Source organism: Schistocerca americana, chromosome 7 (genome assembly GCF_021461395.2).
Source record: "Schistocerca americana isolate TAMUIC-IGC-003095 chromosome 7, iqSchAmer2.1, whole genome shotgun sequence".
Classification (NCBI taxonomy): domain Eukaryota; kingdom Metazoa; phylum Arthropoda; class Insecta; order Orthoptera; family Acrididae; genus Schistocerca; species Schistocerca americana.
The window spans coordinates 98848676-98870497 of NC_060125.1; the positions used below are offsets into that span (position 1 = coordinate 98848676).

Here is a 21822-nt window from a genome sequence, read left to right on the forward strand (position 1 = left end):
GATACAATATGCGATACAACACCCCTAAACTAAGGTCGCGCAGCGTGATGCTTATTATCGGTGTGACATTCGTGTTCCCGCCGGTACGATACGATATGCGACTCGCCGTACGATAAGGAACAAGACAGCACGAATCAAGTTTCTGGTTCAGTTTCAATTGTAATCGTGAACTCTTTCAATCGCAGGAAAATGTTTTGTGGCTTATCATTATTTAGCTCAAGAAACTGAAAAAGAAAAGAAGTGCCGAGTACACCCGTATAATGCTATGAATATCAAATATTGTTAAGTTGCGGTTTCTCGTTACCCTCTCCCAACACGAACGGAAATTCCGCGAATTCAGCAGGATGAATTTAGAGTTTCCACTTTTTGGGGCAACTGGTATGAGTTACTCTTGACGAAGCAGGGCACAAATTTTCGACTTGCTAGTTGCCTTGTTGAGAAGCTACTCGCTGCGAGAGGTAAGTTGGTGCATGTGTTTGAGTGACGTTAAAAAATGTCCATATGAAAATTTAAAAATGGTTCAAATTTCTCTGAGCACTATTGAACTTAACATCTATGGTCATCAGTCCCCTAGAACTTAGAACTACTTAAACCTACGTAACCTAAGGACATCACACACATCCATGCCCGAGGCAGGATTCGAACCTGCGGTGGCGCGGTTCCAGATTGTAGTGCCTAGAACCGCTCGGCCACTCCGGCCGGCCGTTTAAATCGTACTTCCGCCTTTTTACTTGTTACTTTTATACCCTTGTCATGCAATAATAATGCATTGTATCAAGTGAAGTAGCATGATACATGATGTCATGTCATATACAGTAACATGACACCCGGCATCGTGTAACAACAACGTGGCGTTTCACACGTCGTACAATATGACAACATGTCTTTAACATTAAGGATGCATGATTATATGCCCACTCCGGGATACTTCATATAAATTTTATAACTGTGTATTCTTACACCCCTCACCATACGTGCAAAGGGGGGTGGGTGTAACAGGGCTCACTGCGCTGGGGAAGTGCGGTAAACTCGTAGAGAACCCCGGATGTTAGCCAGATAAGTAGAAAAGTTAGCTTCCTTCTTTTACATCGCTAACTGTGTCCAGGACACACTCTGGTTCCCAACTTCTACTCTACCGTAGTAATCACGTTGCACCGCCATACTTTCGCAACGGATACACATTTTTGTTGACTCGGACGACGACTAATCCGGTATACGCTTTTTTTATTATCTTTCGAACCATGTTGCTGACATCGTGGTAACGGATAAAGCTTCCACAAAACTTCAGGACAACCATTAATTACATTTGCTTGCCTACCCTCTTACAAAATTTGAAGCGATTCGCACAAGTCTGAAACACAGAACTGATGCGAGCAAAATACTTTGCAGGTAAAACCTCAAGGAGCGATATTTTTGAAAGCGAGTTTGAAAATTTATCGCAATAACGTATTTTTCATTTGCTTGATTCAATTTAGACCGTTTCCGCACGTTCAATTCACGTAAGAACAAATTTTAAGTGATATATTTAGCACGACTTTAAACCGTCGTACCTCGACAATGGTAAAGATCATTAAGTAAAACAATTAGTTTTGATTTTATCCATTTATCTACTTTCGTGCAAAGTTTGAACCGATTCGCGTAAGTTTAAAGTTTAGAAGCAGCGCGCTTTAAGAAACTCCGAGAAAAAGCGTGTTTTCTTGCACGTAAAAACAAAACGAAGCTAGATTTTTTCAAAAGTTTACTATTTCTTTTAGACGAAGATTTGATACACCGGCGGATCCAACTGAACTATCAGTCTTGCTCCGGTCTGGAGTTATTTAAGGGTGAGTGTTTTTACACGCGAGATCCGAACGATGTACGTACAAATAGGCCATCAGCTGAACATTAATTTCAACCTAATTACAATCTTTTACAAAAGGAATTAACCGATTCGCACAATTTGTCTTGGTGGTTGGAGCTCTTTTACGCCTGTCACAGATTTTCATGAAACTAGGGATCATAGAATGTTCTGTTTACTGGTGTTCTGGAATATTCCTAAACATTCGTTAACATCTGAGAATACTTGTAACAGCTCTAGAACAACGTATAACAATCTCGATTTTTTTACCTTGGAAAATAACTTGGGAGAGAAGAGGCAAAAGATGTCCTGGTGATCACCACGTTGTGATGCGTTGTGATGGTAACCATTTCACTCATACCTCCACGACCACAACAGCTATCACCTTACAATCACTAACTATATTGCAACAAGGGAACCAAGGCAAGCACCAGACACAAAAAACAGTGATGTGATGTACTATAACCTTTAGTACTAGTTACGTGATCACGAACTTTTATATACACCGTGGACAAAGAACTCCCAAACACCGTTTCCGCAAACCGATTTTCCTGTACCATTTCTGATTAGTCACGTAAACATTCGAAAACAAACTTTGTAAATTCGGTTCCAACTGCCGAGGTTGCTCGACCGCAATCGATTTTCGCTCCTAATCTGATTTCCATCTCATTATCTACGGCTAAACATCGGTGACCGATAAAAATTTGCCACACAACATCGCCGTTTTTCACATTGATGTTACATGACGGATTTACAAGCGAGTAGTCCTCAATTGAGAATACCAGGTACTAGTTTCAGGCAAAGTAGGCAATGGGTTCGCGTGAAGCAGAAATACGCGAATACCAAGTTATTTTCACCAGTTTACTCCTAAATACAGGTTGCAATAACACGTAGGGTACATCAATCCGCTATCACTGTGTCTGTGGTCCTAAGTCGAATAATTACAGACTTATCGGGACTCACAAGTGTGAAACGAGAGACACACTTCATCCGATCCTCGTCTCCAGTTGCAGGCGGCAAACAACCCAGCTCTGGAGGCAATCTGCAGCGGGCGTCCGCATATACTTCATCAGCTATACCGAGATGGTGGCAGCTTCGTGCGCAGTTTCGCATCAGTTGCTGCAAGCGCGACTTTAGCCCTTACAGTTTATAGAATGGCGCAAATAACAACATACAAATACGCCTAATATCATGTCTCCCATTCAATAAACACAGCAATTCCGCAATTTTTTGTCTACAGATTGTAAAAATATCATGTTGGAGACGTTTCCCCTCAGTCTATTCCGTTGTTGACGGAAAGCATATCCTGTCTTCGGGGAGGCTTTCAGAAGCTGACGATATGGCTACACAGTACAAATATTTATCTGCAGTTCTTTGTATCTTTGGGTAGGAAATGCCGATGTGTGATTCAAAACTTCTAATGTACATTGTTTAAGAACTAGAAGCTGATCTTTCAAATAACTGAATTGTGATGGTTGGTCCGTTTCTGTTCTACTTTGGAAATTATTCTTTTCTTGTCCTATTTTATAATGTTAACTCGACAAATAACATTTGGTTTCTCTGTTTTCCTGCAGTGCATCGACATGTTGCTCATTCTCACTGAGATTGCCTTCGAACATGCTAAAGCGTCTTGAACGTGTATGTTCTCGAATATAGGGTCGAACAACGTTAACATGTCTCATATGTTAACATGTTCATTTGGTAATAAGTACTTTTTGATTTGTATTATGATGTTACTCTTCAAATCATCTCTGATATTCTGTTTTGGTTGCTGCCCGATAGGTTGATATTCCACATACTGGTTTTTGTGATTACTTTCGAGCTTGCAACGCACTTTTCTGCACAATTTTCACGAGTAGCCACATCCACAGGCCGCAGAATGTCACAGGCATCTGCCGGATCCACAATACAGAGCGAATCAAGAAGAGCTTTACAACTTCGGTATGATATAAAAATTTCTATTTTTCGAGATCATTGTCGCAAAGGAGTGTGATTATAATAGTATAAGTTAAATGTTTATTTGACACTACAATAGTAAAGCCACAATCACAGTACATAAACTTTTTCTTAAAAAAATGTGGTAACACTACCGGTTTCTACCAACTACGTCGTCATTTAAAAATTTAAAACATTACACTCGCGAACTGATGTTTTACGTTTGAAAATGTCGAAGTTCGTTAAAACCGTAATGTAACCCCCCCCCCCCTTTTTTTTAAGAAAAATTTTATGTACTGTGACTATGGCTTCACTATTGTAGTGTCAAATAAACATTTTATATATAAAAATTTATTGAGATAACTTAAAGAATCGCTACATGCGTCATTTTGTAGCAAACAACCTAAAGTTTGATTCACGTCGTGCATAGTGACCCATTTCTCCACCAGGAGCGCCAGCGTAGTGCACAGTTTAATGTGGCTGTATTCGCTGGTACTGTGTTTCTGGACGTACTTGAAAACTTATTAATTCCACAGATCCATGAAAATGACCGCGATGGGATGGTTTACTACCAGCAAGACGGTGCACCACCTCATTACCTCACGGAAGTTCAAAGTTTTCTCGATAATCGCTTTCGAGATCGGTGGATTGGCCATGAGGGGCCAATCGGTTGGTTGGTTGGTTGGTTTGGGGGATTAAAGGGACCAGACTGCTATGGTCATCGGTCCCTTTTTCCAAAGACAAAGAACACCCACAGAGAATAAAAACGAGGAACAGAAGAGATCACAGACGATACAGAGCAAGAGAAACTGAGACAAAGACAAGACAAAACGAACTAAAACCGCACAGAGTGTGACGGTGGTTGGCCGACCATAGAAATAAAAAAGGAAAAGCCAACCACTTAGAAACACATTAAAAAATCAGTTTAAAATCATAGGCCAAAGGCCAGAATCAACACAAAACAATACGATAAAACAGAAACACTCAGAGTAAATGATAAAATCCCCCTGCCCGAATAAAACGTAAAACTAAGTCAGCCATAGTGGAGTCGTCTGTTAAAAGGGCAGGGAGCGTATCAGGCAGCGCAAATGTCTGACTGACCACAGCTAAAAGGGGGCAGGCCAACAGAATGTGGGCCACTGTCAAAGCCGCCCCGCAGCGACATACAGGAGGGTCCTCCCGGCGCAGTAAATAACTGTGTGTTAGCCGGGAGTGGCCAATGCGGAGCCGACAAAGGACGACGGAGTCCCTGCGGTTGGCTCGCATGGATGACCGCCACACAGTCGTCGTCTCCTTAATGGCACGGAGTTTATTGGGTGTAATCCGATCGCGCCATTCAGCGTCCCAAAGCGCAAAAACTTTTCGGCAGAGGACTGCCCGCAAATCAGTCTCTGGGAGGCCAACATCCAGAGATGGTTTACACGTGGCCTCTTTCGCCAGGCGGTCAACATGTTCATTGCCCGGGATACCGACATGACCGGGAGTCCACACAAAGACCACAGAGCGGCCGCAACGCGCAAGAGTATGCAGGGACTCATGGATAGCCATCACCAGACGAGAACGAGGAAAACACTGGTCGAGAGCTCGTAAACCGCTCAGGGAATCGTTACAGATCACGAAGGACTCACCTGAGCAGGAGCGGATATACTCTAGGGCTCGAAAGATGGCGACTAGCTCAGCAGTGTATACGCTGCAGCCAGCCGCCAAGGACCGTTGTTCGGAATGGTCCCCTAGAGTTAGCGCACACCCGACACGACCAGCAACCATCGAACCGTCGGTGTAAACAATTCCAGAGCCCTGATACGTGGCAAGGATGGAATAAAAGCGGCGGCGGAAGGCCTCTGGAGGGACCGAGTTCTTCGAGCCCCGTGCCAAGTCGAGCCGAAGGCACGGGCGAGGAACACACCACGGGGGTGTACGCAGAGGCACCTGGAAAGGAGGCGGAACAGGGAAAAACCCAAGCCCGCAGAGAAGCTCCTTGATGCGTACGGCGATCGGACAACCCGACCGGGGCCGACGGTCCGGCAGATGGACGACTGACTGCGAGAACAGGACACGGTAATTTGGATGCCCGGGCAAACTAAAAACATGGGCAGCATAAGCAGCCAGTAATTGTTGACGTCGTACCCGCAGTGGAGGTACACCTGCCTCCACTAGTACGCTGTCCACAGGGCTGGTGCGGAAAGCACCAGTGGTAAGGCGTATCCCGCTGTGGAGAATTGGGTCCAGCACCCGTAACGCAGATGGGGATGCTGAGCCATAAGCCAGGCTCCCAAAATCCAGACGGGACTGGATTAACGCCTGGTAGAGCCGCAAGAGGGTAGAGCGGTCGGCGCCCCAGCGGGTGTGGCACAAGCATCTCAGAGCGTTTAGATGCCGCCAACACGTCTGTTTCAGCTGCCGGATATGAGGCAGCCAAGTCAACCGGGCATCGGAAACCACCCCCAAAAACCTGTGGGTCTCCACCACAGCAAGGAGTTCGTCGGCAAGATAAAGCCGCGGCTCAGGATGGACTGTTCGGCGCCGGCAGAAATGCATAACGCGGGTCTTGGCTGCCGTAAACTGAAACCCATGCGCTACAGCCCAAGACTGCGCCTTACGGATAGCGCCCTGTAGCTGACGTTCAACAGCTGCAATGCCAGTAGAGCTGTAGTAAAGGCAGAAGTCGTCAGCATACAGGGAAGCGGAGACAGAATTTCCCACGGCCGCAGCAAGCCCGTTAATGGCTATTAAAAACAGACAGACACTTAAAACAGAGCCCTGTGGCACACCGTTCTCCTGGACGTGGGAGGAACTAGACGAGGCCGCGACTTGCACGCGGAAGGTACGACACGACAGAAAATTGCGGATAAAAATCGGCAGAGGACCCTGAAGACCCCATCCATGAAGCGTAGAAAGAATGTGATGACGCCATGTCGTATCGTACGCCTTCCGCATGTCGAAAAAGACAGCGACCAGGTGCTGACGGCGGGCAAAAGCAGTACGGATGGCCGACTCCAGGCTCACCAGATTGTCGGTGGCGGAGCGGCCTTTACGGAACCCACCCTGAGACGGAGCCAGAAGGCCCCGAGACTCCAGTACCCAATGCAAGCGCCGGCTCACCATCCGTTCAAGCAACTTACAAAGAACGTTGGTGAGGCTAATGGGACGGTAGCTGTCCACCTCCAGAGGGGTCTTACCAGGTTTCAAAACGGGGATGACAATGCCATCCCGCCATTGCGACGGAAACTCCCCCTCGACCCAAAGACGGTTGTAAAGATCGAGAAGGCGCCGCTGGCAGTCCACTGAAAGGTGTTTCAGCATCTGACAGTGGATGCCATCTGGCCCAGGAGCGGTATCAGGGCAAGCAACTAGGGCACTGCGAAATTCCCACTCACTGAATGGAGCATTGTAAGATTCCGGGTGGTTGGTGCGAAACGAAAGGCTCCGACGTTCCAGCCATGGAGCGGAAGGCCTGGGGGTAATTCGCAGAAGCGGAACTCATAGTAAAATGCTCTGCTAAGCGATTTGCAATGACGTCGGAGTCAGTACAAACGGCTCCATTCAGTGAGAGCGCAGGGACGCTGGCAGGGGTCCGATAGCCGTCGAATCTTGGCCCAGACCTGCGAGGGAGTGACATGGAGGCCAATGGTGGACACATACCGCTCCCAGCACTCCTTCTTGCCGTGGCGGATAAGGAGGCGGGCCCGCTCACGCAGCCGTTTGAAGGCGATAAGGTGGGCTAAGGAGGGATATCGCTTGTGACGCTGGAGCGCCCGCCGGCGGTCTTTAATCGCTTCAGCGATCTTAGGCGACCACCAAGGCACAGCCTTCCGCCGAGGAGACCCAGAAGAACGGGGAATGGCAGATTCGGCGGCAGTAACGATTCCGGTGGTGACCGATTGAACCACCGCATCAATGTCATCAGTACAGAGAGGCTCAAAAGCGGCAGTGGAGGAGAACAAATCCCAGTCAGCCTTATTCATAGCCCATCTGCTAGGGCGCCCAGAAGAGTGACGCTGTGGTAGTGACAAAAAGAGCGGAAAGTGGTCACTACCACACAGGTCGTCATGCACACTCCATTGGACAGATGGTAAGAGGCTATGGCTACAGATGGAAAGGTCAATGGCGGAGTAGGTGCCATGCGCCACACTGAAGTGTGTGAAGGCACCATCATTTAACAGCGAGAGATCGAGCTGCGACAATAAATGCTCAACGATGGCGCCCCGACCTGTGGCCACTGACCCACCTCACAGAGAGTTATTGGCGTTGAAGTCTCCCAATAGCAAGAAAGGTGGCGGCAATTGGGCGACCAGTGCAGCCAGGACAGGCTGTGAGACATCACCATCCGGTGGAATGTAAAGACTGCAGACGGTAACAGCCTGTGGCGTCCACACGCGTACAGCGACAGCCTCTAAAGGCGTCTGAAGAGGGACAGACTCGCTGTGCAGAGTGTGAAGGACATATATGCAGACGCCACCAGACACCCTTTCATAAGCTGCTCGGTTCTTATAATAACCCCGATAGCCACGGAGGGCAGGGGTTCGCATCGCTGGAAACCAAGTTTCCTGGAGAGCAATGCAGAAGAAAGGGCGAAGGCTGAGAAGTTGGCGGAGCTCAGCTAAATGGTGGAAGAAACCGCTGCAGTTCCACTGGAGGATGGTAGTGTCCATGGCGGACAAAGGCGTGACGGGACTGGGAAGGCAGATTACGCCGCTGGGTCACCTGCTGCCTCCGATTGAGCACCCGTGCTAGCGCTATCCATGGCGTCTGAGGGACCGGCGAGATCGAGGTCCTCAGCGGACGCCAGGATCTCCACCTCGTCCTCAGACGCAGATCTGGAAGGTGGCGGTGGGGTGGCTGCCACCGCGAGTTCCTTGGGCTTAGAGCTCTTCTTCTTTGATTTCTGACGCTGCTCCTTGGGTTTAATTGGCTGGGAGGGCTTCACCGATTCAGTCTCTGGGACTGAGGAGGATCGTGAAGCCCGTCGACCAGCTGATTGCGGGCACTTACGCCACTGTCGGTCGTCAGCCTTCCCACTGTTGGAAACCTGGGAAGGGAGGGACCCGAGGGACCCCTTGCGAGCGTGAGAAGCCGAAGAAGTTGGACACTTCTCCGGCTTAGAAGCAGGGACGGACGTCCCTGATGGGGGGGATGGTGTTGCCCCTGAGGTAGGTGGCGCAGGAGCAACCCGGTGGGTAGAGCCCCCCACTGGCAAGGGGGCAGGAGGAGTCTTACTGCTTATCGAGCTGGCTGGAAGTCTCGAAACTGATGGGGCTAGCACAGGTGTTGTAGCAGCTGCATAAGAAGATGTCATTCTCACAGGATGGAGTCTGTCATATTTCCTCTTGGCCTCAGTATAGGTCAGCCGGTCCAGGGTCTTATATTCCATGATTTTGCGCTCTTTCTGAAAGACTTTGCAGTCTGGCGAGCAAGGGGAATGGTGCTCCCCGCAGTTGACGCAGATGGGAGGCGGGGCACATGGAGTATCGGGATGAGATGGGCGTCCGCAATCTCGACATGTGAGGCTGGAAGTGCAGCGGGAAGACATATGGCCGAACTGCCAGCACTTGAAGCACCGCATCGGGGGAGGGATATAGGGTTTGACATCACATCGGTAGACCATCACCTTGACCTTTTCCGGTAACGTATCACCCTCGAAGGCCAAGATGAAGGCACCGGTAGCAACCTGATTGTCCCTCGGACCCCGATGAATGCGCCGGACGAAATGAACACCTCTACGTTCTAAGTTGGCGCGCAGCTCGTCATCAGACTGCAAAAGGAGGTCCCTATGGAAAATAACACCCTGGACCATATTTAAACTCTTATGTGGTGTAATAGTAACGTTAACATCCCCCAACTTGTCACAAGCAAGCAACCTGCGTGACTGGGCGGAGGATGCCGTTTGTATTAGTACTGACCCAGAGCGCATTTTAGACAAGCCCTCCACCTCCCCAAACTTGTCCTCTAAATGCTCGACGAAGAACTGAGGCTTTGTGGAGAGAAAAGACTCCCCACCAGCTCTCGTACAAACTAAGAATCAGGGCGAATAACTGTTACCTCCATCCTGAGACTTACGCTCTTCCCACGGCGTGGCCAGGGAGGGGAACGTTTTCGGATCGTACTTCTGAGCATTAAAGTGAGCCCGAGAACGCTTAGAGACTGCTGGCGGCTGGCCGCCAGCGAGAGATGATGTACCACGCTTCATTGCGGGTCATCCGCCCTGATGCTACCTACTCCGACCAAGGGCCCTCCCCACGGGCGCCACCCAGCCACAGCAAAGGCCACCTGGCAAGATGGCCGTTGCCGGGAGTCCCGATACCCCCGGAGGATAGGCATCTACTCCTTGGCATACGTGGGGAGTTAACGGCGCAGGCATCAGTAGAGCGATCCCTGTGTTGTCAGGGGGCTACAACCAAGAGGGTACATGGCGGCCCCACCACAACGGGCTGGCTACCGTGCTGGATCTTAGGTGCAAAAATGTCCAAGGTCGTCGTCGCAGTGAAAAGAAACACTGCAGAGGGCAGCGTGGTAATCGCACCCAGGGACGTATCCTCGCCCAAGAGATCGAAAACGAGCGGAACACCGTTGCAACGACGAGAAATCCGGCTAAAGGTCTAATTGCACGACGGATACAGTGCACCATGTAAGGCGCCCTTCCCCAATTGGCTCGCTCTTCGGATAAATTTAGAAAGATGGAGGTCAAACCCGAGAGGGGACCATCACATAAGGCCGAAACATGTGAGACTCCTTTTAGTCGCCTCTTACGACAGGCAGGAATTACCGCGGGCCTACTCTAACCCCCAAACCCGCAGGGGGTGGGCCAATCGGTCCCCAGACTGTTTCCTTCTCTGAGGCTTCATTAATGACCTTGTGTATGTTCTTCCCCTACCAAACAATTTAGCCGATCTGAAAACTCGAATCTATGTTGCCGTTACACAAGTTACGCCTTATGTGCTGCAACGAGTATGGGAAGACACTAATTAACGGTGGCATGTTTGCCGCATCACAAATGATAGTTACACTATGTGATCAAAAGTATCTGAACACGCTCAAAAACACTTTTTTCACATTAGGTGCATTGTGCTGCCACCTACTGCCAGGTACTCCATATCAGAGACCTCAGCATTGATTAGACATCGTGACAGAGCAGAATGGAGCGCTCTGCGGAACTCATGGACTTCGAACGTGGTCAGGTGATTGGGTGTCACTTGTGTCACACATCTGTACGCGGGATTTCCAGACTCCTAAACATCCATAGGTCCACTGTTTCCGATGTGGTAGTGAAGTGGAAACGTGAAGGGACACGTACAGCACAAAAGCGTACAGGTCGACCTCGTCTGTTGGACTGACAGAGATCGCCGACAGTTGAAGAGGGTCGTAATGTGTAATAGGCAGACATCTATCCAGACCATCACACAGGAATTCCAAACTGCATCAGAATCCACAGCAAGTACTATGACATTTAGGCGGGAGGTGAGAAAACTTGGGATTTTGTGGACGAGCGGCTGCTCATAAGCCACACATCACGCCGGTAAATGCCAAACGACGCCTCGCTTGATGTAATAATCGTAAACACTGGACGATTGAACTGTGGAGAAACGTTGTGTGGAATGAAGAATCACGCTACACAATGTGGCCAGCCGATGGCAGCGTATGGGTATGGCGAATGCCCGGTTAACGTCATCTGCAGCGTGTTTAGAGCCAACAGTAAAATTCGGAGGCGTTGGTGTAATGGTCGGTCGTGTTTTCCATGGAGGGGGCTTGCACCGCTTGTTGTTTTGCGAGGGAATATCACAGCATAATCCGCCCCTGGTAGCTGAGTGGTCAGCGCGATAGCATGTCATGCATAACGGCCCGGGTTCGATTCCCGGCTGGGTCGGAGATTTTCTTCGCTCAGGGACTGGGTGTTGCGTTGTCCTTATCATCATCACTTCATCCCCATGGACACGCAAGTCGCCGAAGTGGCGTCAACTCTAAAGACTTGCACCATGCGAACGGTCTACCCGACGGGAGGCCCTAGCCACACGGCATTTTATCACAGCACAGGCCTACATTGTGTTTTAAGCACCTTCTTGCTTCCCACTGTCGAAGAGCAATTCGGGGATGGCGATTGCATCTTTCAACACGGTCGAACACCTGTTCATAATGCACGGCCTGTGGCGGACTGGTGAAACGACAATAACATCCCTGTAATGGACTGGTCTGCATACAGTCCTGACCTGAATCCTATAGAACACCTTTGGGATGTTTTGGAACGCCGACTTCGTGCCAGGCCTCCGGATATCGATACCTCTCCTCAGTGCAGCACTCCGTGAAGAATGGGCTGCCATTCCCCAAGAAATCTTGCAGCACCTGATTGAACGTATTCCTGCGAGAGTGGAAGCTGACATCAAGGCTAAGGGTGGACCAGCACCATAATGAATTCCAGCGTTACCGATGGAGGGTGCCACGAGCTTTTAAGTCATTTTCAGCCAGGTGTCCGGATACTTTTGATCACATAGTGTATATACCGAACCAAAATAACACTTGCCACTTTAATGTGAAGTTTTTTGCTACAAAATGACACACCTACCGACTCTGCAAGCTATCCCAATAAATTTCTGTATCATTTCAAAGCTGTAAAGTCATTTTTGATGCACCCTGTACTTGCGACTGTCAGCTTGGGTGGTGGACTACCAGCACGGTAGGTACTGACCTTATTAATCACTCGAGGCACATGCAAAAATCTTTCAATTATACAGATCTCTGAATTCCGTCCTGTGCATACTTCTTGAATTAGCTCGAGGTCTGATTTGTTGCTTAGCTGATCATCGGCTACTGCACTTTGTTTGACCCACATTACTGTCCTTTTCAAAACAGTAATTAACTTGGCCAGTCATCCTTTTCATTACATTTTTTGCCACCAAATTGTGCATGAGGGAAAAAAACGATGTATGACTTTTTGTTCCAAATTCTATTTCCATTCTTTAACCATATTTGCTCCTGCATCAGTCACCACTGGAGGTATTTTGCTGGTATTTATTCCCTCTTCGTCGCAAGTCTGTAATAAGACGCTCGAAATATGTTCATTGGTATCATACTCTTACATGTTCAGAAAAAGATTGGTTCAAATTACGAAAGAAATATTGACGGTGGTAACATGTAACCTAGTTTTTTGCCACCACTGGAAGTCGACATGATTTTAAAATAGATGTTGTGAGTTTCAAATACATCAGTATCGATTGAAAAATCGATGTTTAAATTCGCAACATAGGTATTTTGTTAATATCCAATGATCATCTAATTTAGGTTTCTTAAGGTGGGGCACGCGTAACTGTAAGACTGACAAGCATGCATAATCAACCACTCTGGAAAACGTGTTTGAACGTCTCTGGGGTTATTTCGCACAAGCATTCGGACTAATCAAGCTGCATGAGGCTTGGACGATTTTCAATTACGCAAGCATACCAGTGTTCACACGTTTGAGCGCGTATACCGAACAATGTGACGCAATTAATGAAAGGGCGCTGTAGCTGCTGACATGTACTTCATTTAAGTCACGACCGGTTTCGGCATTCACATCCAGGACATTTTCAAGTGGGTCTGTAAGTGACGCTGTTAATGCACAATGTGATAGATACCAGATGCTGAGTGTACAACTTTTAAATCCGCCAGACTATTACATTTTTTTTATCATTTGACGTTGCTGCACAAAAGCGCAATGTCAGATATATGTTCTTTCTGTACTTTTGCTGTACACGTGTAAGCTTCGTTTCTCCTCTCCTATTATGTAAAATATATATGTATCCACCGTACTATACATTAATAATGGCAGTTTCAGATCCATTTGTAAATGGCCTGGATGTGAAGGCCGGAACGTGTACATATCAGCAAGTGGAGCGACTACTCATTAACTAAGTACACAGTTTCAGGATAACAGCACTCTCCGAACACGGAGAAACTGATATCGTGTGGCAATGTTCGTAGCGACACTGTGTCGACAGATGCGAGGCAAATCAATTAGCCTCTCAGGGTAATGCAAAAAGGGATGTTGCATGCATTTTATAGGGTGACACAGAAGAAAGAGAACTTCCGAAATGCGTAGTGACAGCCATATACAATTGGCTGCATTGCCGAACAGGGACCTTGAGCTGTAAAAAATTTCGCCATTTAGTAATCACGGATCAGTGGAACTGTTAACAGTATGCTTTTACCATAAAATTATTTTACAAAAACAAGAACAGTTTGGAAACAGCACCGAGGGAGTTACACGTTTTTTTTTTTCAACTTTGCGCGTCATTGGTCGCGTCCCCTGGAAACACGCTATGTAAATTTGGATTATCGTATTTTACGGAGTATAAGACGCACTTTTTTCTTCGAAAACTTGCCTCCAAAATTCAGGTACGTCTTATGCTCGAAATTAGTATAAAATGTCCAGTGTCTGATTTAAAATTCGAGACAGTTTTAAAAATGGCCATATATTCGATGCCGCGAGAAACGTATCTCTGTCTGGCAACACTGGATTCAACTGGGGGGCAGCAGTGCGCAGACGGCGATAAACAAGAGTTGCGGGGATTCACAAGCTTTCTTGCGCTGTCTCCGCCTGCTCCACCATCACAAACCCTGGCCCATGATGCGTCACTGCAGTCCACGGTGCCTGCGAACTTCAATTGAAAGAGATTTGTGTTATCAGTAACAGCACAATACTTATGTCAGCAACTGGTTTCGTAATGGAAAAATAAAAGGTATTCATATGAATATCTTCAACATTTCGCGGCCCTGTCAGAAACTGTATAAATATTAAATTTAATTTTAATAATGAACAGCCTCAGTTGCACCTTTTACCTATAAATTTACCTAGGTTTCATTCGGGATAACTCAACCTTCTTCAGAATAACAGTATCTATCGTTTGTCCATAGTGGACATCGTCAAGCTAAAACTACAAATCCATAAATTACCGTCAGAACTGGAACTCCAGTACAGCACTCGTGGCTGCCGCATCGCGGTCGCGAAGTGGGGCCGAGGCAGTGCCAGATAAGTTTCACAGTCTGACGATAATTTATGGATTTGTAGTTTTAGCTTGACGATGTCCACTATGGACAAACGATAGATACTGTTATTCTGAAGAACGTTGGGTTATCCCGACTGAAACCTCGGTTAATTTCTAGGTAAACGGTGCAACTGAGGCTGTTCATTATTACTATTAAAATTAAAATTAATATTCATATGATGCGGGTTACAAATTGAAAGTACTAGCATATGCAGAAGAACATGGAGACGGGGCGGCTGAGCGGCATTTCGGCACTCCACAGCAGAAGAAACCATTCGCGACTGGCGGGCTGGTAATGACGCATTGAAATGGATTCAAGGACACCGTCAAAATGGCACTCGAACTAACACAAAAATGATTCAAATACACTCTCATAAGCTAGCGCTACAATGGAACTTCACAGACTTTAAGGGTGAATTGGTTGGTGCTACAGGTTTAAGAATCGTCATGGACTTAGCATGCGAACCGAAATCAAAATATCGCAAAAAATGACAGGAGTACGAAGAGAAAATATTATCTTTCCATCGATATATTATTCAACATCGAAAGAAAACTGGTGTGGAACTAAGCCAGATAGCGAATATGGACGAAACTCCTCTGACATTTAATGTGCCGAGTAACAGGACTGTTGCCACGAAAGGTGCTTAAACTTTAACTATAGAAGGAAATGAAAATATGCACTACACTATTGTCCTCTCATGTTGTGCTGACAGTACTACATTTAATCCAATGATAATTTCCAAAATAATTCGAAAACCTTCTGAAATACCACAAGCCGGTGTTGTTCACATACATAACATGGGTTGGGCGGACGGAGTCGGTATGAAATTATGGATTAACAGAGTTTGGACGATGAGAAAAGGTGGTTTATTGAAGAACAGTTCTCTTCCTGTGCTAGGCCACTTCAGCATTCATTCGAAAAATTATGTCAAAGAGAAACAGAGAGGGAAATACAGAGCCTGCTATTCGGCAGCACTTACTTCACAACTGCAACCTCTTGATGTCTAGACAAACAAGTGTATATGAGAGAGGAATGAAACACATGGATGTTGATGAATCCCAACATGAATTCACGCCGAAGAGGGCTTCCAAATGACCTACAGTCAAACAAGTGTGCCACTGGATAAAACAATCGTGTCTGCAGTGACAGAAGACATCTTTAAAAAAGTGCGGCATAAGTAACGCTCTTGATGGCAGTGGAAACTGTCGTATACAGGAAGAGAACAACGGTGACGAGAACGAGGAAGAAGAAGAAGTAAGTTCAGATGACGATTTTCAGGGAGTTTAAAGGTCTTACAGTAACTTTGCTATATGTAATAAAAATTGTAAAAATGTTATTTTTAAAAAACTGCTTAAAATTAAGGTGAGTCTAACAGTCCGCAGCGTCTTACAGTCCGTAAAATACGGCATAGATTTTGAAGAGACTGGATATGATCTAAAAATGAAACCAACAGGACCGAGAAGTGCTCGTTTCAACAAAATATCCAAGCCGTACGCGTTTCAGTTCTACGGAGCCTACAGCATTCAGTTTGTTAGTAAGCAGCTGCGGATAGTGTTCCGAGGAAGTGTTCACTGAATTCTCCATTTAGATTTAAAATTTCATGCGTAAAAGCTGTAGATTGTGCGACAACTGAATAAGAATGATTACCAGTTGTAATTTGAATCCTGTCGGCAAATTATAACGAACATATATGAGGTCGATGGATTTCTGGACAAGCTATGGATGTCAGATGAAGCCATTTCCCAGAACTACCTTACTGGGCAGACAGCTACCTTAACGATATTCACAAACGAAATTTACAGGTCAACAAGGTGACAGTATGGTGCACAATTTCGTCACAAGGGATCATCGGACCTTACAGTGGCTGTCATTTCGGATCGATATGTTGAGATGTTGAAACTTTTTGTTGGTTGTTTGGTTGATTTGGGGAGGAGACCAAACAGAGAGGTCACTGGTCCCATCGGATTAGGGAAGGACGGGAAATCGGCCGCGCCCCTTTCAAAGAAACCATCCTGACATTCGCCTGAAGCGATTTAGGGAAATCACTGAAAACCTAAATCAGGATGACCGTCGTCCTCCCGAACCCGAGTCCAGTGTGCCAACTACTGCGACATCGCTCGGTGCAATCTTTTGTTGCACACAATAAATCCAATTGATAATATGGTGTAAATTATAACTAATGTTCCACATGATTCGATTTTTCCTGCATTGAACAGTATTTCACCACTTCACGAAACCTAGTTTCAATGCCGCGACATCACACACTCCAAGATGATCAACACCAGTTGTGCGAGAACTGCTTGGCAACCGTGTTATATCCCGGCCACGGAAGATCACAGGATTTGTACGGTTGAGAGTCGGTGCTACACGACTCAGCCAGGACCACTGGATGAACTGAAACTTTCAAGGCGAATTTCGTGGTGTACCAGCTACGTTTTTGCAGTACTCGATTAAGAACCTCAGGAGAAGACTGGAAGAGTGCACGCATACAGAAAGACGCCATCTACATGACTTATTTTTCAAACACTCATAATTTGGATGACTATCTCTTAAAAGGCAATTTGGAGTGGTTCAATTGCTGTCAATAAAAGCTTTTTTTGCTGGATTTTCGTGTTTTTATTGGGTGTTTGAAAGTTCCAATTTTTCTGTGTCACCCTCTACTGTGAACAGAATACATGGCAACTGGAAACAAATTCTTCCAGAACCAGTTACAGGAGGGGAAAAAATTGGGAGGTATTTATTTTATCCCGGGCAGGAATATGTAAGATGTATAAGTCAAAACTCGATAATTGGTTCAAATGGCTCTGAGCACTATGCGACCTAACTTCTGAGGTCATCAGTCGCCTAGAACTTAGAACTAATTAAACCTAATTAACCTAAGGACATCACACACATCCATGCCCGAGGCAGGATTCGAACCTGCGACGTAGCGGTCGCTCGGTTCCAGACTGTAGCGCCTAGATCCGCACGGCCACTCCGGCCGGCAAAACTCTATAATTGCAGATGTTAACAGATGCGCATTTGAAGCCATTGCAGTTCGGGAGAAAGTGCAACATTGCTATCACCCTTTCGTGTGCGTTTATAGCTTCTCACACGAGTGTATCCCGTTTTTTAATCAATGGTATTACTAGTAGATTCTCCATCGATTGTAAAATATACAAATCATGTGTATATATCTTCAGTTCACAGACTAAATGGATGCGAGAAGAAGTTTGTTTTTAGTAACCAGTCTTGACACCATGGTTCATGTTTCCCCTTACGTCTTTTCTTCGCATTTACGGAAACGCCGGTGAAAGAAACAAATCGTTGTCGGCCGAGCTCCACATATTCGAAGCACAAACTGAAGCTTGTACAAGAAAGGTTCGACAGTGTGTAGTCGGAAAGGCTTTTGTCCATAATTGCACAAAACTCTGGTACATGCATGCTCGTCAGGCGTGCGTGTTTAACTTTACGCAGCGAATTTAATCTAAATAATGATCCCTATGTAACCGCTATCAGTTGGTGTAAACACTGGCCTACACATACTGAATTATGTAGTTAAGAACGAATATCTGGTCACCATACAAGTGGATTTATTTACAGTTACACGGTATGTTATATTTTCGCTGTCACGTCATGAATTATTCTTCAATATAGGCCCCACACGTATCATATCACGTAGTAGACGCCTGCTCCAAAACATTTTAACATGGTTTAAAAGCCAAGTATTCCATTCATTTAGTTGCAAAATCCCCTTTGTGGACGATAACACCTCTGAGACAATATGGGATTGTGGGTCCGCCTTGATGCAAAACATTTTATTTATTTATTCCCAAACTAGTTTCAGCGACAATATCGCCTTCCTCAGTGGGCTCTTTAATTCGTATTTACATTACGTCACAGCATGGTTTTTACGATTGTTGCCGCTGTTATCATTTTCTTCTCGGCATACGTTATGTTACCTGCAAGTCCGTTAGACGGTTTGCAACTGCTTTTACATACAGAAAAACAATAACTTTCGCAACTTGTTAGTAATCCAAAACATGTAACGCCTAGAAAAACGGTAAAAACAATTACCGGAATCAGCGTCAACAATCGTAAAAGCCGTGTTGTGGCGTTAAGTAAATAAGAATTAAAGAACCCACGGATGATGGCGATATTTTCGCTGAAACTAGTTTGGGAATAAATACATAAGAGAAGTGTTTAGCATCAAGGCGGATCCACAATCTCATACTGTTGTTTTTAAGCAAACACGGACCATTGGAAGAGTTTCAAGATAAAATTATTATCTCTCAGGCAGGCAACACAGAAAAACAACAGAACGGCGAGACCAATCAGTTTACTTACCGGCAACGTGCCCGTGCGTCCTTCCCGAGCGCCCGCCGGGCAGCAGCTGTTGTATGCAGAGAAACAAACGCGAAAAGACTTGTGGGTAGCGAGCGCCGCTCTTTTCGTTGACTCCAATTGGTCGTGAACTCTCCCCTCCGCCGGCTCAGACAGTAGGATGCGACAGCACTGCAAATAACAAACGAAAAGCTTACTGACTGCTTCACGGTCAATGCGGTGTTGCTTGGCGGAGCTGCTGGATTCGCACGGAATGCTGAAACTTCGGCCGTCGCGTCACTAGACCGTGTAGATAATGCGCACAGTTTACGCTCGCTGCGGCATGAAATACGAGTAAGAATACAGCGCAGCTCGGCACCACATTGTCGAACAATGGACTCCAATAAGATGGTGGGAATTGGGGGCGGGGGGGGGGGGGGGCAAGAAGAGTCTTAAATAGCTGTATACAGTAACTGGCGACAATAGCTCGGTGACACAGAGGTTTACTAACTATAATCACGTAATCAAAATAAATAAGTAAATAAATAACAAATTATAGACCCGCGGAGCCTATCGCCTTGGGAGAATCTTTGGGAATAGTTAGGGGCAACCCCTGAAGAGGGATCGTTCATTTTTTTTAGTAGGATTAAAGTGACGGTGCCAAGTAGGGATACATGCGATTTTTTTTGGGGGGGGGGGGGGGCTAGCTGGTGGATTTGATTAGATAAGGAGATAGGTCCATCCCTCAAATGCTCTGATTCAAAAAAGAAAGTCAGGAAAAATAAATAAAAAACTACAAAATGAGCTAAAGTGCCAGACTGGATGTGAAGGTCTTGGGTTCGATACCCGCTTAATCCCAGGATTTTTCCCTGTTATTCATCCCTTCTGGCAAATGTTGTTAATGTGAAAAATGACGCGCTGTCCCGTGAATCGGAATCCACGTTAAACTGTAGGTCCGCCGAAACCGGATTTGTAAATCGATTTCGCAAAACCTCTTGTGGTTGGTCAGATAAACGCTCCAATACCGATTCTGGCAATGCAGCCCTAGTTGTCAGATTTCCACTTCCACATTCGATCTTCGCTTCCACGTACACGCACAACCGTTTTTGAAGTATGCTTTGTTGTCAAGTTGTGTTTTGTTTTTAAAATTTCTAAAAATTTCAGCTAATCTGAAGGGAATGAATTATGTGCAGTGAAGGCGGAACATATAGTTGTCTACCTCAAATATTTAATTGGAGAGAGAGAAGCCATCGCGCTGACTAGATCAGCAGTCGAAACAGCTGATTCCCAGACGCCACTTGTGTCAGACAACTTACGATCGGGAACCCATATTTGACCAGTCTAGCAAAAATTTGATATTTGAAGTAATGTCGCATGTTAACATAGTGTGTAATTGCTTGGTGAAGTCAGTTCATAGGTCGGAGGAAGACAATGGCGTATCACCCCGCACGTGAGCGTGCCTAGTAAAGCAGTGTGGTGTACAAATCACCAAAATTTTCAAATGTGTGTGAATTCCTTAGGGACCCAACTGCTGCGGTCATCGTTCCCTAGATTTACACACTACTTAAACTATTTAAGCTAAGTTATACTATGAACAACACTCACACCCGTGCCCGAGAGAGGACTCGAACCTCCGGCAGGATGGGCCGCGCAGTCCATGACACGGCGCCTCAACCCGCGCGACCAGTCCGTGCGGCTTCAACTCACCCTTCAGATTGAACACACCTTTACTTTTTACGTCTACACTTGTACTACGCTGTTCCCGAGGTGCAGGAATAACGACAGTCCTCAACTTCTGCGAGGCTTGTGTGAGAGAAGTCGACCCTCCTAGTAACGAACGCTGTCGGAAATTTAACAATAACCCAGTCCTTGATGCACAACGCCTCTCTTGTAGCGTCGTTGTTGTTGTCTTCAGTCCTGAGACTGGTTTGATGCAGCTCTCCATGCTACTCTATCCTGTGCAAGCTTCTTCATTTCCCAGTACATCTCTTGCTCTCCCTCTACGATTTTTACCCTCCACGCTGACCTCCAATACTAAATTGGTGATCCCCTGATGCCTCAGAATATGTCCTACCAACCGGTCCCTTCTTCTTGCCAAGTTGTGCCACAAACTCCTCTTCTCCCCAATTCTATTCAATACCTCCTCATTAGTTATGTGATCTACCCATCTAATCTTCAGCATTCTTCTGTAGCACCACATTTCGAAAGCTTCTATTCTCTTCTTTTCCAAACTATTTATCGTCCATGTTTCACTTCCATACACGGCTACACTCCATACAAATACTTTCAGAAACGACTTCCTGACACTTAAATCAATACTCGATGTTAACAAATTTCTCTTATTCAGAAACGCTTTCCTTGCCATTGCCAGTCTACATTTTATATATTCTCTACTTCGACCATCATCAGTTATTTTGCTCCCCAAAATACCAAAACTCCTTTACTACTTTAAGTGTCTCATTTCCTAATCTAATTCCCTCAGTATCACCAGACTTAATTCGACTACATTCCATTATCCTCGTTTTGCTTTTGTTGATGCTCATCTTATATCCTCCTTTCAAGACACTGTCCATTCCGTTCAACCGTTCATCCAAGTCCTTTACTGTCCCTGACAGAATTACAATGTCATCGGCGAACCTCAACATTTTTATTTCTTCTCCATGGATTTTAATACCTACTCCGAATTTTTCTTTTGTTTCCCTTATTGCTTGCTCAATATACAGATTGAATAACAT

The 21822-nt window shown here is 46.1% G+C and overlaps 1 protein-coding gene across 2 annotated transcripts in view; it reads right to left on the reverse strand.

The window, feature by feature from the left end:
• Positions 1–19169, reverse strand: part of LOC124621951 (multidrug resistance protein homolog 49-like) — an 891132-nt gene extending 871963 nt beyond the window's left edge. The window contains exon 1 of one of the 2 annotated variants that reach the window (XM_047147468.1): positions 19112–19169. The gene's annotated coding sequence lies outside the window, so the exon portion shown is untranslated. The remainder of the gene's footprint in view (positions 1–19111) is intronic. The other variant, XM_047147470.1, reaches the window with a different exon arrangement.
• Positions 19170–21822: the final 2653 nt, after the last annotated feature.